The sequence below is a fragment of the Heterodontus francisci genome, chromosome 1 (assembly GCF_036365525.1).
Source record: "Heterodontus francisci isolate sHetFra1 chromosome 1, sHetFra1.hap1, whole genome shotgun sequence".
Taxonomy (NCBI): Eukaryota; Metazoa; Chordata; class Chondrichthyes; order Heterodontiformes; family Heterodontidae; genus Heterodontus; species Heterodontus francisci.
In genome coordinates, this window is record NC_090371.1 from 150,724,588 (window position 1) to 150,740,363 (window position 15,776).

A 15,776-nucleotide genomic window follows, 5' to 3' on the forward strand; every position below is an offset into this window, starting at 1 on the left:
CATAACTTTCTGTTAAGTGGATCTCAAATTTATACTTCTAAGGATCCGAATGCTTTCAAAGTTGTTAACTTTGAATGCTGCATTTTTGTATAGCAGCTGCCCACTTTTACATTGGGCTCCAAGATCATCCTGGAGACAACAACTACTTCCTTCTTCAACAATTATTTCCTCTGATCTCCTTTCATGTCATCCTTATCTGGCACCATAAATGACAGCAACTGGTGGACTTCTGCATCGAAAATTGGAACAATCTGCATAGCTCTCCTGCCTTCTCTTTATGGCATCCAACAACCTCCTCACTCCTTGCAATTGGGCTCTTCTACACTTCAGTTGTTATCCATCTCCCCCACAGTCCTTATCAAACACATCTTGGCCATGAAGCCTCTTAAGCCCCTCTCATTCATGTATGCTTAATTTTCCCTCCAAGCCCTTGCTCATTGACTTCATCAAACAATGCCCATCTTCAAAAATACTCATCAACCATCTGGGAAAAATCCAATTATGTTTCAAAAAATCTGGAAATGAAAAGCTCTTGGCAGTAAAAGTAATCATAAAACTGTCAGATTGTCGTAAAACCTCAAATGGTGCACTAACGGTGTCAACCGTGGCACTGTGATAGCACTCTCATCTGAGTCAGTAGGTTGTGTGTTCAAGCCTCCCTCCACAGACTTGAGCACATTCTCTCAACAGAAACTCCAGTGCATTACACGCTGCACTGTCAGAGGTGTAGCTGCCCTGACCAACATTTGTCTCTCAACCAACTCAACTAAAACAGTTTAATCGCTCATTTATATTATTGCTGTTTGGGCCTTGCTGTGCGCAAACTGTCTGTTGCGATTCCCTACAGTACAACAGTGACGACACTTCCACAGGCTGTGAAGTGCTTTGGACATCCTGAGATTGTGAAGGTTCCACAAAAATGCAAGTTTGTTCTTTTTTAAATGCCCTTTGGGGAAGGAAATCTGTTCTCTTTACTCGGCCTGGCCTATATGTGACTCCAGTCCCATGCCAACTCGGATGACTATTAACTGCCTTAGCAAATCACTCAGTTGTATAAAGCTGCTACAAAGAATGCAACAAATCAAAAAGACCTATCACCACCTTCTCAGGACAATTAGGAATGAGCAACAAATGCCAGCCATGCCAGCAACACCTACAATCAGAGAATTTTTTTTAACAAAAAGGACTGGCTTTGGGAGTGCACATGACTTAGATAAAGGGAATGGACAAAACTGGCAAATGGAGCTCAATGTTGGGCAGTGTGAGGTCATCCATTTTTGATCCAAGAATGATAAATCAGTTTTTGCTAAATGGTGAGATACTAGAATTGTGGAAGAGAAAGAGAGATTTGGATGTCCACGTACTCAAATCACTAGTGGACAGGTACAAAAGCAATCACGAAGGCTAATGGAATTTTGGCCTTTATTTGAAGGCAGTTGGAATACAAAGGGGTGAAAGTTATGCTTCAGCTGCATACTGCCTTGGTCAGACCCCATCCAGAGTACTGGGTTCAGTTCTGGCACTATATCTTAGGAAGGATATATTGGCCTGGGAGAGAGTGCCACACAGATTCATCAGAATGATACCAGGACTAAAAGAGTTCAAATATGATGACAGGTTGCATAAACTGGCTTGTATTCCCTGGACTATATATGATTCAGGGCTGATCTAATCGAGGTGTTTAAAATGAAAAACGGATCCAATAGAGTAGATAAAGAGGAACTATTTCCTCTGCTGGAAGAAAATCCAGAAAAGGGGGGCATTTTTATAAAATTAGAGCCAGACCATTCAGGAGCAAAACTAGGAAGCACTTCTTCACGCAGAGGGCTGTAAAAAATCTGGAACTCTCTCCCCTAAAAGGCTATGGATGTTGGATCAACCGAAGCTTTCAAAGCTGCAATTGATAGATTTTTATTTGGGAAAAACTATTGGGATATGAAGCAAAGGTCGGTAAATGGGGTTGAGGCACAGATCAGCAGGGATCTAATGGAATGACAGAACACGATTGATGGGGCTGAATGTTTCCACTGTATAGCCAGACCAGAGTCCCATTATCTTCTCAGAGATCTGTCTAAATGAGCACTGGCTTCCATATTGCACAGAACCAATAAGGGGACCGCAGCATTGTACCCTTGAACTCTGTCTGGTTATGTCCCTCAACCCCTCCCATCTTTCTCACCTCCTTTATGCCACACCTTGAAATTCACCTCTTAGACCATAGTTCTTTGGTTTGGTGCCTATTTTTTCTTTATGTCTTTGTGAAGTTGATCGACATTAAAGGCACTACATGGGCAGGATTTTGTTGAGCGCCCAATGTTGGGTTCCGTGGCGGGGGTGGCTGGAAGATCACAATGGCAGCGGCCCACCATGCAGCCCAATGCCGGAATTGCTGGGCCCGACTTTTCCAGCAGCAGTGAGGCTCCGTGGCAGCCCCCCGTTGCTCAGTGACGGCACCCAACTTTAAATATTTAAATAAAGGATTGACATGTTTCACCGTGATCTTGCCGACTGTCCAGGATCTTCCATGCAAGGGGTAGCACTCACGCGCCTTCACTTTCCCGTCCAGGGAAAGCTGGCACCGCCGAGTTGGGGCAGGAGAGGAATTTAGGATTTTTAGTGTGGGGTGGTTGCTGTCAACTCAGCATTTCTAGAGTGGGGTGGGGGGGGAAGGGGTGACCTCTACACTTTGTACAGTTCGGGGGATGGTGGGGGGGGGGGGGGGGGGTGGGGTGGGGAAGAGGTCTAATCAATTATTTAAGTATTTTGGGTGGTGGGGGGGAGGGCACAGGGCACCCATTTATTTTCATTGTATTGGGGGCGCAGGTCAGAAATTAATTTTCAGTGTATTGGGGGGGGGGGGGGTACAGGGTTCACATGTGCAGGTCTGGCAGCCCTTTAAAATAAGAGCCAGAGCCTGCGCAAAGGCAGCTGACGCTAGTGCTGGTATCACAGAGCCCGCCCCCACCATGTGATTGGGGGGGGGGTTGGACTACCCTGCACATTTAAATGAGTCGCTGGGCTCAAGATCGTGGCAGCATGGCTGTGCGGGCCGCCATTTTTTCCGCCCGCCGCCGGAGAATAAAATGTAGCCCTTTAAGTATAGAGCTGATCGGGAGAGATAGTGTCTATCGGGAGAAGGCGAGCAGCAGATTTCAACAGCCTGCAGCAAAAGAGCTTATCAGAAGCGCCAGAACAGCAGATACCAGACAAACGGGGAAACATTCGAAAAGTGACGTCATATAGTTTGGTACTTGTGTTAGTTTTAGCTAAACAGTTAAATAGTAAGAAAGCTAAAAAAAAAACTAATTTAACATGCCTGTCACATGCACATCCTGTGCCATGTGAGAATTCCAGAACACTTCATGTAGCCTGGAAAAAACATATTTGCAGGAACTGCTGTCAACTTCTCAAGTTCAAGCTGAGTTTCTGAGCTTGAGGGGCATTATTACAGTGCATACAGGAGTCTTGTGGATAGCACTTCTCAGGAAGTGGTCACCCTGGAGCTAAGAAAGCAGACATAATTGAAGTAATAGCACAACATTTGCAATTGTAAGAAGAAGAAAGTAAACCAAAGGGTAGTGCAGTTGAATTAGCTAAACTTTGGTTACAGATGAGGCAGCTTGAACTTGACAAAGAAAAAATAGAATTGGAAAAACTCAAGCATCAACAGGAAAAAGAAAAAGCAACAGGATTGAAAAAACTTGAACTTGAAAGAGAATTGACAATGAAGAAACTTGAACTTGAGGAAAAAGAAAGAGAAAGAGAAAGAGAAAGGAAATGAATTTGAATTTAAAAAGATGGAACTAAGACAAATGGGTGATCTTGACTCCAATTAAAATTTTGGTGGGGAAAGATCTGACTCCAGCTCAAGACCCAGTGGAGAGCTGTTTAAATTTGTGCAAACTCTCCCTAAGTTTGAGGAGAGGGACATAGAGGCATTTTTCATTTCTTTTGAAAAGACAACCAGACAGATGAAGTGGCCGAAGGTAAAGTAAGTTGATGGGGAAAACAAGGCTATTTTCGCTGCATATGAGTTAGTCCCTGAAGCTTACCGGCAGAAATTTCAAAACCTCCGGAGATTGTCTGGGCAGACTTATATAGAATTTGAGAAGACAAAGCAAACGTATCAGAACCTTAGGGAGTTAATTCTCCTCGAAGAATTCAAAAATTCACTCCCTCCATTAGTAAGAACCCATGTAGAGAACCTGAAGGTTTCAAAAGACAGACGGGCAGTAGAAATTGCTGATGATTATGAGCTTGTTTACAAGTCCAAACGCTTTGTCTGTCACTCCCACAAACCCGAGAAGGAAAGAAGGTGGGAGGGTGAAAGGAACGCAAGTAGCCGGGGACAAGAAGGGACAGCTGGGAACACCCAGGATCTCCTCCTCAGGCCAGAAAGGAAAACGCTGAGGGTGGAAGTGAGGTGCGTAAGCCGAAATGTTACCATTGTCACAAGGTGGGACACCTTCGTGCAGAATGCTGGAAGTTGCAGGGTAAACCCATGGGACTTATTGGCGTACATGAAGCCAATGCAGAGAAAGGGGCCCTGACCAAGAGCACAATAGATCATGCTGTAGCTCTGATTACAGCTGTAAGGCCAAATACAAAAGCCACTGTGAGTGCAGGGGTTGTGAATAAGATACATGAGAGCTAGAGAGAATTCTTGTCAAAAGGAAAAGTAACTCCTTATCCCTCAAGTGAGGCAGGTAAACCTGTAGTTATACTTAGGGATACAGGAGGCACCCAAATTCTTTTGCTGGGGAAAGGCATAACATTTTAACTAGAGAGCACACTGAATGCCAAGGTTTTAGTGAATGGTATTGGCGGGAGTATATACCCGTACCTTTGTATCAGGTGCACCTGGATATGACATAATGTCTGAAACGGTAACTGTAGGAGTTGTCCATAGTTTGCTGGTAGACGGAGTTGACCTACTCCTGGGGAATGATTTGGCCAGAGGGAAGGTAGTAGCTTCTCTAGTAGTCACGGAAAAATCAAGTGAAGTTAAAGAGACAGAAGAGCTGCAGGAAAAGGTTCCAGCAATTTTTTCTTCATATGTTTTCACCCGAGTAATGGTTAACCAAGTTCTATTGTCGGAGGTAAAATTGGCATCACTGTCAGATAACCAACACCCGACTAAATGGTTCCCCAAAAACTGGTATGAGAATTAGAGGTGCCAGTTTTATGGAAGCACCACTTGAAACAACTGGAAGCTCTGTTTAGGAAATTACAGTTGGCTGATTTGGTAATAAACTTTGCCAAAAATTCAAAAACCAGGAAACGAGACTATTACAGCTCTATCACTTAAATATGATCTACATTTCGGACAAAAATAATGTAATTGCAGATGCTTTATCTAGAATTTAACTTTGCTTTGAATTATCTGAATGCAAAGATGGTACAAAGCAGAACTGTATTAGCTACAGGTTAAGAGTGAATGTGTATGAGTGTGGAAATGTGTTTTAAAATTTTTCATCTTCTGTTTTTTCCACACTTTGCAATGAAACACATTCAAAAATGGTGTTTCATTGCTCCAAGGGTGGAGGTGTTACCAGTGCTTCCTTTTTTTTGTTAAATTTTGAGAATTTGTGCTCGAACTGAAAAGGAGTCCATGGATGTTTTTGTTTACAAGAGTCACTGGAGAGGTCTGGATTGTAAACAATTACTGGAAGGTAAACAGTTACTGGAAGGCACCTGTTTTCAGATAAATACCCAGCAGGGAGCTTGTTTTTTGTCTTGGAGAAGATGTTTTCAGAGAAGTGACAGGTCAGGATTTATAGACGTCAGGAGGCTTGACTTCTGGAATGTTTTGGTTTTCACTTTGAATTGTTACAAAAGGCAGTTGGGGATGAACAGTGGTTTGAAAATGAGTTAAAGAATCAACTTCCCAAGAAGAACAAACAACCCCAACTCAGTCTGTTTCAGCTGTTTGAAAAAAACCTGCCCGTTTTCCATCTCTCGAGAAGCAGCGATAGTGGGAGCGAGGTGTCAGCTGGGAAGCTGAGTTTCAGTTTTAAGTAACTTACCTTTTGTTCGGCGGACACGGGGACTGCTGGATAAGTAAACTTATATATTCGGGCAGTGGCTAAACCCGAAACACTACACGTGTAGTGTCTCCCACCCATCCTCCTCCTCTAACCAAAAAAAAAGGACTCTTGTGTGGAGGGTTTGGTATGGTAAGGTTTTCCTTTTTTTAAAAAAATCTCTGTTGTCAATTTAGTGCAGAGGGGATGGAAGCTAGGGCAGTTGCATGCTCCTCTTGCAGGATGTGGGAGGTGAGGGTCACCACTGGTGTCCCTGCTGACTTCACCTGTGAGAAGTGCACCTAACTCCAGCTCCTCGCAGACCGCGTTAGGGAACTGGAGCTAGAGCTAGATGAACTTCGGATCATTCAGGATGCTGAGGGGGTGATAGAGAGCAGTTATAGGGAAGTAGTGACACCTAAGTTACAGGATAAAGGTAGCTGGGTGACCGTCAGGGGAGGGAAAGGGAATAGGCGCACAGTGCAGGGATCCCCTGTGGCCGTTCCCCTCAATAATAAGTATACTGTTTTGGATACGGTTGAGGGGGACGACCTACCAGGGGAAAGTCACATTGGCCAGGTCTCTGGCACCGAGCCTGGCCCAGTGGCTCAGAAGGGAAGGGGGGAGAATAGGAGAGCGATAGTGATAGGAGATTCAGTGGTTAGAGGAACAGACAGGAGATTCTGTGGTCGCGAACGAGACTCCCGGATGGTATGTTGCCTCCTGGGTGCCAGGGTCAGGGATGTCTCGGACCGAGTCTACAGGATTCTTAAGGGGGAGGGGGAGGGGGAGCAGCCAGAGGTCATGGTACATATCGGTACCAATGACATAGCTAGGAAAAGGGATGAAGACCTGAAAAGCGAATATAGGGAGTGAGGTTGGAAGCTGAAAGGCAGGACGAGCAGAGTAGTATTCTCAGGATTGTTACCGGTGCCACATGCCAGTGAGGCTAGAAACAGAGAGCGAGTGCAGCTGAACACGTGGCGACAGAGCTGGTGTAGGAGGGAGGGCTTCAGATATGTGGATCATTGGGATACCTTCTGGGGAAGGTGGGACCTGTACAAGGACGATGGGTTGCATCTGAACTGGAGGGGCACCAATATCCTGGGCGGGAGGTTTGCTAGAGCTCTTCGGGAGGGTTTACACTAGTTTGGCAGGGGGATGGGAACCGGAGCTACGGATCAGTGAATGGGGTAGCTGTTGAACTGGCAGATACCGAGTGCAGAGAGTCTGTGAGGAAGGTTAGACAGTTGACAGGGCAAAGTTGCAGCCAGTATGATGGGTTGAAGTGTGTCTATTTTAACGCAAGAAGTGTCAGGAATAAGGGTGATGAACTTAGAGCATGGATCAGAACTTGGAGCTACGATGTTGTGGCCATTACGGAGACGTGGATATCACAGGGGCAGGAATGGATGTTGGATGTTCTGGGGTTTAGATGTTTCAAAAGGAATAGGGAGGGAGGTAAAAGAGGTGGGGGAGTGGCATTGCTAATCAGGGATAGTATCACAGCTGCAGAAAGGGAGGTCGTCGAGGAGGGTTTGTCTAATGAGTCATTATGGGTGGAAGTCAGAAACAGGAAAGGAGCAGTCACTTTGTTGGGAGTTTTCTATAGACCCCCCAATTGCAACAGAGACATGGAGGAACAGATTGGGAGGCAGATTTTGGAAAGGTGCAGAAGTAACAGGGTTGTTGTCATGGGTGACTTCAACTTCCCTAATTTGATTGGAACCTCCTTAGTGCAAATAGTTTGGATGGAGCAGTTTTTGTCAGGTGTGTCCAGGAAGGTTTCTTGACTCAATATGTAGATAGGCCGACTAGAGGGGAGACTATGTTGGATTTGGTGCTTGGCAACGAACCAGGCCAGGTGGCAGGTCTATCGGTGGGAGAGCATTTCGGTGATCGTGATCACAACTCCCTGACCTTTACTATAGTCATGGAGAGGGACAGGAGCAGACGGGATGGGAAAATATTTAATTGGGGGAGGGGGAATTACAATGCTATTAGGCAGGAACTGGGGAGCATAAATTGGGAACAGATGTTCTCAGGGAAATGCACGACAGAAATGTGGAGGTTGTTTAGGGAGCACTTGCTGCGACTGCTGGATAGGTTTGACCCGATGAGGCAGGGAAGGGATGGTAGGGTGAAGGAACCTTGGATGACAAGAGATGTGGAACAGCTAGTCAAGAGGAAGAAGGAAGCTTACTTAAGGTTGAGGAAGCAAGGATCAGACAGGGCTCTAGAGGGTTACAAGGTAGCCAGGAAGGAACTGAAGAATGGACTTAGGAGAGCTAGAAGGGGACATGAAAAAGTCTTGGCGGGTAGGATTAAGGAAAATCCCAAGGCGTTCTACACTTATGTGAGGAACAAGAGGATGGCCAGAGTGAGGGTAGGGCCGATCAGGGATAGTGGAGGAAACTTGTGCCTGGAGTCGGAGGAGGTAGGGGAGGTCCTAAATGAATACTTTGCTTCAGTATTCACTAGTGAGAGGGACCTGGTCGTTTGTGAGGACAGCGTTGAACAGGCTGATATGCTCGAACAGGTTGAGGTTAAGAGGGAGGATGTGCTGGAAATTTTGAATGATATGAGGACAGATAAGTCCCCAGGGCCAGACGGGATATACCCAAGGATATTACTGGAAGCGAGGGAAGAGATTGCCGCTCCTTTGGCGATGATCTTTGCGTCTTCACTGTCCACTGGAGTAGTGCCGGATGATTGGAGGGTGGCAAATGTTGTTCCCTTGTTCAAGAAAGGGAATAGGGATAACCCTGGGAATTATAGACCAGTCAGTCTTACGTCGGTAGTGGGCAAATTATTGGAGAGGATTCTGAGAGACAGGATTTATGATTATTTGGAAAAGCATAGTTTGATTAGAGACAGTCAGCATGGCTTTGTGAGGGGCAGGTCATGCCTCACAAGCCTTATTGAATTCTTTGAAGATGTGACAAAACACGTTGATGAAGGAAGAGCAGTGGATGTGGTGTATATGGATTTTAGCAAGGCATTTGATAAGGTTCCCCATGGTAGGCTCATTCAGAAAGTAAGGAGGCATGGGAAACAGGGAAAGTTGGCTGTCTGGATACAGAATTGGCTGGCCCATAGAAGTCAGAGGGTGGTAGTAGATGGAAAGTATTCAGCATGGAGCTCGGTGACCAGTGGTGTTCCACAGGGATCTGTTCTGGGACCTCTGCTCTTTGTGATTTTTATAAATGACTTGGATGAGGAAGTGGAAGGCTGGGTTAGCAAGTTTGCCGATGACACGAAGGTTGCTGGAGTTGTGGATAGTGTGGAAGGCTGTTGTAGGTTGCAACCGGACATTGACAGGATGCAGAGCTGGGCTGAGAAGTGGCAGATGGAGTTCAACCTGGAAAAGTGTGAAGTGATTCATTTTGGAAGGTCGAATTTACATGCGGAATACAGGCTTAAAGACAGGATTCTTGGTAGTGTGGAGGAACAGAGGGATCTTGGGGTCCATGTCCAAAGATCGCTCAAAGTTGCCACCCAAGCTCATAGGGTTGTTAAGAAGGCGTATGGTGTGTTGGCTTTCATTAACAGGGGGATTGAGTTTAAGAGCCGCGAGGTTATGCTGCAGCTCTATAAGGCCCTGGTTCGACCACACTTGGAATATTGTGTTCAGTTCTGGTCGCCTCATTATAGGAAGGATGTAGAAGCTTTAGAGAGGGTGCAGAGGAGATTTCCCAGGATGCTGCCTGGACAGGAAGGCATGTCCTACAAAGAAAGATTGAGGGAGCTGGGGCTTTTCTCATTGGAGCGAAGAAGGATGAGAGGTGACCTGATAGAGGGGTACAAGATGATGAGAGGCATAGATAGAGTGGATAGCCAGAGACCTTTTCCCAGGGTGGAAAGGGCTATCACCAGGGGGCATAATTTTAAGGTGATTGGAGGAAGGTTTCGGGGAGATGTCAGAGGTAGGTTCTTTACACAGAGAGTGGTGGATGCGTGGAATGCGCTGCCAGCGGTGGTAGTAGAAGCAGATACATTAGGGGCATTTAAGCGACTCTTGGATAGGTACATGGATGTTAGTAGAATGAAGGGTCGGTAGTTAGTTTGATCTTAGAGTAGGTTAAAGGTTCGGCACAACATTGTGGGCCGAAGGGCCTGTACTGTGCTGTACTGTTCTATGTTCTAAGTGTAAGAAGCAGACTGAAACTGTTGCTGCATTTCTCCTGGAAAGCCTACCCAAACTGACCTTCAATGTCACCTGAAAAGAACTGTTCTGGGAAGATCCCAGTTACAGCCGTCTGTACACATTTGGGACGCCAAACCAAAACAAAGGACATCCTTCCATATCTTTTTTTTCCTTCTTCAAGAATGAGCAAGTATTTAGCCTAAGTGTTTTTTTTTTGCAATAGAGCTCTAAAACGAAAATCCATTTATTTTTCTGGTTAACGTGTGTGTGTGTATATGTGAGGGGCTAAGGTAAAAAGTGAACTTTAATATTTCAATCTGTGTGTTAATGCTTTACTTCATTACTGGCCAAGACTTGCTTTATAATAAACTGATAATTTTGTTCTTCATTAAAGAAACCTGGTTGGAGTGTTTTATTCTGGGAAAAAATAAAGAGTCTATGATTGACTGTATCGGTAAGTGGGAAAAAATTTAAATATATGTTGTGACTTGTGGAGAAGTGGAACTAGAATAAACAGTGCACTCCTCCCGCCTCGGTCGTAACAAGAGAAACAGAGTTAAACTTTCAGGTCAATACCTTTCAAAAGAACTGGAAAAAGTTTGAGATCTAAAAGGTTTTAAGCAAGTCCAGAGGCAGGGAATGGGGAGGAAAGAGCAAAATGGAAGATCTGTGATAGAAGGCAGGAGTGATTGAATGACAAAAGGGATGGGTGGTGCAAGGCAAAAGGGGTGATAATGAGACAAGAACAGAAACAAAAGATGGGCCGAGAGGAGCTGTAAATAACAGCAGAAATCATTACCAACAGCTGCTGTCCGAAATAAAATGGGAGCAGTGCTTATAATCTGAAATTATTAAACTCAATGTTGAGTCTGGAAGGTTGTAGAAGTGCCTCGTCGAAAGATTACCTGCTCGAGCTTCTGTTGAGTTTCATTAGAACAGTGTAGAAGGCCGAGGACAGGGAGGTCAGAGTGGGAGTAGGCGCACAGTATTAAAATGACAAGCGACTGGAAGCTCAGGAGGATATTTGAGCATTGAACAGAGGTGTTCCACAAGAGATCGTCCAGTCTGCATTTCGTCTCCCCAACGTACAGGAGACTGCATCATGAGCAGTCAATACAGTATAATAAATTGAAAGTATAAGTAAATTACTGTTTCACCTGGAAGGAGTCCCTAAACAAGTTGTCGCCTTCCAAATTCATGCCCACTTTTCCTGAAACACGATGTTTGAATTCCTCCAATTAGATCTCCACCCCTGTCACAGTACCAAAACGGCTCTTATCAAAGTCACAAATAACATCCTGAGAGATTCTGGAAAAAGTAAACTATCCCTCCTTGTCCTTACCCGACCTTTCTGCAGCCTCTGACATGGCTGATCATGCCACCTTCCTCCAACGTGTCTCCACCGTCGTCCAGCTGGGTGGAACTGCCCTTATCTGCTTCCACTCTAATTTATCTAATTGTAGCCACAGAATCACCTGCAATTGCTTATGTTTCTGCTCCAGCACAGTTCGCTCCTGTGTCACCCAAGAATCTATCCTTGGCCCCCTCCTATTTTTCATCTACATGCTGCCCCTCGGCATCATCATCTGAAAACACATATACACTAACGGCACAGTGGCGCAGTGGTTAGCACCGCAGCCTCACAGCTCCAGGGACCCGGGTTCAATTCTGGGTACTGCCTGTGTGGAGTTTGCAAGTTCTCCCTGTGTCTGCGTGGGTTTCCTCCGGGTGCTCCGGTTTCCTCCCACAAGCCAAAAGACTTGCAGGTTGATAGGTAAATTGGCCATTATAAATTGTCACTAGTATAGGTAGGTGGTAGGGAAATATAGGGACAGGTGGGGATATTTGGTAGGAATATGGGATTAGTGTAGGATTAGTATAAATGGGTGGTTGATGTTCAGCACAGACTCGGTGGGCCGAAGGGCCTGTTTCAGTGCTGTATCTCTAATCTAAAAAAAAACCCAGCTCTACCTCACCACCACCTCTCTCGGCCCCTCCATTGTCTCTAAATTGTCAGAATGCTTGTCCGCCATTCACTACTAGATGAAGCCACTGTCTTCGATCCCCGCCAAAAACTCCACTTCCTAGCCACTGACTCCATCCCTCTCCCTGGCAACTATATGATGTTGAACCAGACTGTTCACAAACTTAATGCCATATTTGACCCCAAGCTGAGCTTTCTGCCACATATCCACGCCATCACTAAGATCATCTATTTCTACCTCCATAGCACTGCTCAACCACCTCAGCTCATCTGCTCCTGAGATGTTCATCCATGTTTTTGTTATCTCTAGCCTTGCTGATTCCAATGCGCTCCTGGCCAACCTCCCACGTTCTACCGTCCATAAATTTGAGGTCATTCAAAATTCTGCTGTCTGTATCCTAACTCACACCAAATCCATTCAACCATCACCCTTGTGCTCACTGACCTACAATGGCTCCCAGTCAAGCAACGCTTTGATTTTAAAATGCTCATCCTTGTTTTCACATCCTCCATGATCTCACCGCTCCCAATCTCTGTAATGTCCTCCAACCCCATAACCCTCTGAGATACCTGTGCTCCTCTAATGGGGTGCCAATCAAGCAGGCTGCTTTGTCCTAGATAGTGTCGAGGTTCTTGAGTATTGTTGGAGTAGTACCCATCCAGGCAAGTGGAGAGTATTCCAACACACTCCTGACTCGTTGCCGTGTAGATAGTCGACAGGCTTTGGGAGACAGGAGGTGAGCTATTCGCTGCAGAATTCCCAGCCTCTGACCTTCTCTTATATCCACAGTATTTATGTGGCGGGTCCAGTTCAGCTTCGTTTCAATGGTAACCCCAGGATGTTGATTGTGGGAGATTCAGCGATGGTAACGTCATTAAACCTCAAGGGGAGATGGTTAGATTCTGTTTTGTTTAAGATGCTCACTGCCTGGCACTTGTGTGGCACGAATGTTACTTGCCCACTTATCAGCCCAAGCCTGGATGTTGTCCAGGTCTTGCTGCATCTGAACATGGGCTGCTTCAGTAACTGAGGAGTTGCGAATGGTGCGGAACATTGTGCAATCATCAGCAAACATCCCCACTTCTGACCTTATGATGGAGGGAAGGTCATTGGTGAAGCAGCTGAAGATGATTGGGCCTAGGACACTGCTCTGAGGAACTCCTGCAGTGATGTCCAACAACCACAACCATCTTCCTTTGTGCTAGGTATGACTCCAACCAGCAGACAGTTTTCCCCCTGATTCCTATTGACTCCAGTTCTGCTCGGGCTTCTTGAGGTCATACTCGGTCAAATGCTGCCTTCATGTCAACGGCAGTCACTCTCACCTCACCTCTGGAGTTCAGCTCTTTTGTCCATGTTTGGACCAAGCTGTAATGAGGTCAGGAGCTGAGTGACTCTGGCAGAACCCAAACTGAGTGTCAGTGAGCAGGTTATTGCTGAGCAAGTGCCACTTGCTAGCACTGTCGACATCTCTTCCATCATTTTGCTAATGATCGAGAGTGTACTGATATGGCAGTAATTGGCAGGGTTGGATTTGTCCTGCTTTTTGTGTACAGGACATACCTGGGCAGTGTTGTAGCTGTATTGAAACAGCTTGGCTATGGGCATGGCTAGCTCTGAAGCACAAGTCTTCAGTACTATTGCCAGAATGTTGTCAGGGCCCATAGCCTTTGCAGTATCCAGTGTCTTCAGCCATTTCTTGATCTCATGTGGAGTGAATTGGATTGTCTGAAGACTGGCATCTGTGATGCTGGGGACTTCAGGAGGAGGCCGAGATGGATCATCCACTTGGCACGTCTGGCTGAAGATGGATGCAAATGCTTCAGCCTTGTCTTTTGCACTGATGTGCTGGGCTTCCCCATCGTTGAGGATGGGGATACTTGTGGAGGCCTCCTCTTCCTGTTAGTTGTTTAATTGCCCACCACTATTCACGACTGGATGTAGCAGGATTGCGGAGCTTAGATCTGATCCATTGGTTGTGGGATTGCTTAGCCTTGTCTAATGCATGCTGCTTCCACTGTTTGGCATGCAAGTAGTCCTGTGTTGTAGCTTCACCAGGCTGACACCTCATTTTTAGCCTGTTGCTGCTTCTGGCATACCCTCCTGCACTCTTCATTGGTCTGTGAAAGGTGAAGACAAGGGGAACCCTTGCACTCCAATATGTCTTCCTTTCCCTGCAACTGAGCATTCCCTCTGACCATGGCTGACAGGTCCCTCAACCGTGTCTATGCCATTTCCCACACTTTTGCTCTCACTCCTTCCCCTCCCTCCCAGAACCATGATAAGGTTCCCCTTGTCCTCACCTTCTACCCCACCAGCTTCTGTATTCAACAGATCATCCTCCACCATTTCCACCACCTCCAGTATAATGCCACCACCAAACTTATCTTCCCCTTTCTGCATTCCTGAGGGATGATTCCCTTTGCGACACCCTGGTCCACTCCTCAATCATGCCCAACACCCCTGTTACGACCAGGTGAGAAAGGGGTCTAGGGTTCCCTCTCAGCCTTCACCTGGCCTTACTGTAACAGGGTTTAATTTTAAACACACCTGTTTTTTTTAGCTCCCTCTTAGTGAATCCTTGTTCACTAACTTCCAATTATAAGGCAAAGAAACTAGCCAAACAGGTTTTCTTAGGTTTAAAGAAAAAAGGTTGAGCTTTATTAAACGTAAACTCTAATTCGGTTAATGCCTATAGATACGCAACATCCCCAAGCTAGCAAGCATACGAGATACACACATGCAGATTTTTTTTTTTTTTCTTTTCTTTTTCTTTTGGGCCTCCTTATCTCGAGAGACAATGGATACGCGCCTGGAGGTGGTCAGTGGTTTGTGAAGCAGCGCCTGGAGTGGCTATAAAGGCCAATTCTGGAGTAACAGGCTCTTCCACAGGTGCTGCAGAGAAATTTGTTTGTTGGGGCTGTTGCACAGTTGGCTCTCCCCTTGCGCCTCTGTCTTTTTTCCTGCCAACTACTAAGTCTCTTCGACTCGCCACAATTTAGCCCTGTCTTTATGGCTGCCCGCCAGCTCTGGCGAATGCTGGCAACTGACTCCCACGACTTGTGATCAATGTCACACGATTTCATGTCGCGTTTGCAGACGTCTTTATAACGGAGACATGGACGGCCGGTGGGTCTGATACCAGTGGCGAGCTCGCTGTACAATGTGTCTTTGGGGATCCTGCCATCTTCCATGCGGCTCACATGGCCAAGCCATCTCAAGCGCCGCTGACTCAGTAGTGTGTATAAGCTGGGGATGTTGGCCGCTTCAAGGACTTCTGTGTTGGAGATATAGTCCTGCCACCTGATGCCAAGTATTCTCCGAAGGCAGCGAAGATGGAATGAATTGAGACGTCGCTCTTGGCTGGCATACGTTGTCCAGGCCTCGCTGCCGTAGAGCAAGGTACTGAGGACACAGGACTGATACACTCGGACTTTTGTGTTCCGTGTCAGTGCGCCATTTTCCCACACTCTCTTGGCCAGTCTGAACATAGCAGTGGAAGCCTTACCCATGCGCTTGTTGATTTCTGCATCTAGAGACAGGTTACTGGTGATAGTTGAGCCTAGGTAGGTGAACTCTTGAACCACTTCCAGAGCGTGGTCGCCAATATTGATGGATGGA

The 15,776-nt window shown here is 46.1% G+C and overlaps 1 protein-coding gene across 4 annotated transcripts in view; it reads right to left on the reverse strand.

The window, feature by feature from the left end:
* Positions 1-15,776, reverse strand: part of tbc1d19 (TBC1 domain family, member 19) — a 225,189-nt gene that overhangs the window by 137,939 nt on the left and 71,474 nt on the right. The gene's annotated exons all lie outside the window — the stretch shown is intronic.